The sequence below is a fragment of the Echinops telfairi genome, unplaced genomic scaffold, assembly GCF_000313985.2.
Source record: "Echinops telfairi isolate 266 unplaced genomic scaffold, ASM31398v2 ScPeMD7_9;HRSCAF=40, whole genome shotgun sequence".
NCBI classification, from domain to species: Eukaryota; Metazoa; Chordata; class Mammalia; order Afrosoricida; family Tenrecidae; genus Echinops; species Echinops telfairi.
Window position 1 is genome coordinate 75567455 of NW_022103906.1, and position 2163 is coordinate 75569617.

At 55.8% G+C, this 2163-nt stretch overlaps 1 protein-coding gene across 2 annotated transcripts in view; it reads left to right on the forward strand.

Annotated features, from left to right (window-relative positions):
- Positions 1 to 2163, forward strand: part of SFXN5 (sideroflexin 5) — a 132937-nt gene that overhangs the window by 112901 nt on the left and 17873 nt on the right. The window lies entirely within an intron of this gene.

Below are 2163 nucleotides of genomic sequence, written 5' to 3' on the forward strand. Positions count from 1 at the left end.
CGGGAACCCAAGAGGCAAGCGAATTTTGGGAATGATGAGGGCAACAAATGTATAGATGTGCTCTACACAATTGATCTATGTATTGTGATGAATTTGTATGAGCCCCAATAAATTGATTTGAAGAAGAAAAAAAAAAGACCAGCATGCCCTACCTGCCCACCTGTCCCCCCATGGAGCCCACCACTGCCCTCATCTAGCAGGACAGGAACTTCAGGTTGGCTCCCTGTCACCCACCTGCCCCTGCCCTCAATGACTGCCAGGCCTGTGACTCCTGGGACTCCGCACCCTTTCACCTGCCCATCCCTGGTCCTCACTGCTGATCTCAGAGAGACCTGGGCCCCTGCTACTGGGGTTGGGGTCCCTCCTAGCATTCCAGGGCTGCTTAGACCCTGGGGCCCCCATGTGTCCTCCGGGTAACCAGCCCCTGCTGGTCTACCAATGGAGCAGGTTAGAGTTGAAAATGATCTCAGGGCCTAACCCAGACTTGTTCCCCACCCCCACACCGACCAGGACCACTTGGGCTGGGTGCATGACTACAGTGGAGGAGGGGAGGGGGGCAGGGGTGTGCTGGACGGAGGGCAGGGGGATGGGTCGGACCGGCTAGAACTGTTCTGAAACCTGTCTGCAGTCTCAGGCTAAATTCAGCAGTTGAACAGATCTAGGGGGCCGGTGTGGACTGGAGGTGAGCCCAGCCACCAAGCCTGCCTGCAGTCCTTGGGGAGCACGGGTAACAGCAACAGTAATCAGAGTGCTCACTGCTCGGAGTCCTGGTGGCCCTGTGGTGGAAGTGCTCATACCCGCCGGCCACTCCTCCAGAGAAGCTGTGGCATCTGCTTCTAGACACATGTCCAGCCTCAGAAACTTGCGTGGGCAGTCCCGCTCTGCCCTGTAGGTTCACCATGAACTGACTGGACAGCGATGAGTTTGGGGGTGTTTGTTTGCTTTTGATGTGACAAGGCCAAGCTAACCTTTTTATTTGTGAATTGACAAGTAATGGGATCTTTATTGATTCCTTAATGGGAGCCTTCGCAAAAGAGTGGTCATGGGATGGCCTCTTATACTCATGGGGACTGTGAAAAAGCACAGTCATGGTGCCCCCTCGTTCAGAGCCCGCAAAGGCAAAGGGTCTGAAGAAGCGGCTCCAGCCCACTTCCCCCACCTCAGCTGCGCACCGCTGCCTGATAGGGACCAGGCCCTCCCAAGGGTCTTTGCCCAAAGTGGGAGAGCAATCTGGGGTCTGCCTGTCCCAGGAGGGCTCCCCAGTGCATGTGGGCACATGGCGACTCAGGCAGTTAGACTCAGAGTTAGTGCCCACCTAGCACATGCGGGCCTCCCCACAGGCCGCCCCAGGGGCTGCCCGGCGGCACCCTCTGGAGGCAGAGCATCTGGAGCTGTGATGAGCAATATGCTAGTGAAGGTCTCTTTGCCGACTAGGGTAGCCCCTGCTCTGTTGGGGAGCCCATTTGTCAGTCAGAGGACTCGGGCCCTTTCCTGTCAGCACCCCACCTTTGAAGCCATGGGTGGGAGGTTCTGGCTGTGAGTGTGGTGGGGTGAGGCGGGAGCTGGGGCCACACATGAGTCAGGCGAGCAGGCTTGCTGGCCTCAGGCAAGTCACTGCCTCCTCTCTGTGGCTCATGGGACCATGCCTGTTCCTGCACACAGTAAAGGATCATCTTGATTGATTGATTGTGTGTTTTGTTTGTCTCTGTATGTCTCTGTGTCTCTGGGTGTGTACGTGTGTGTGTTTTGTTTGTCTCTGTGTGGTATGTGTGCGTGTAGTGTTTGTCTCTGTGTGTGTTGTTTGTCTCTGTATGTCTCTGGGTGTGGTGTGGTGTGGTGTGTGTATGTGGTATTTGTCTCTGTGTCTCTGGGTGTGTATGTGTGTGCGTTGTTGTCTCTGTATGTCTCTGTATGTGGTGTGGTATGTGTGGTGGTTGTCTCTGTGTCTCTGTGTGTGTGTGTGTTTGTATGTGTGTGGTGTGGTGTGTGCCTGCTTGCAGGACTGGGCATCGGCTCAGTTTATTTGCTGCTTAATCCTGTGCTGCCCCACGCCCCATCCCCTACCCCTGAGGGTGATCTTGCTCTCCTGTGTGTCTTCCTGGTCTGGGGTCCGAAGGCACATCCCCTGTTCCCCCAGGAATGAAGGACATTAGGTGGTTGGGG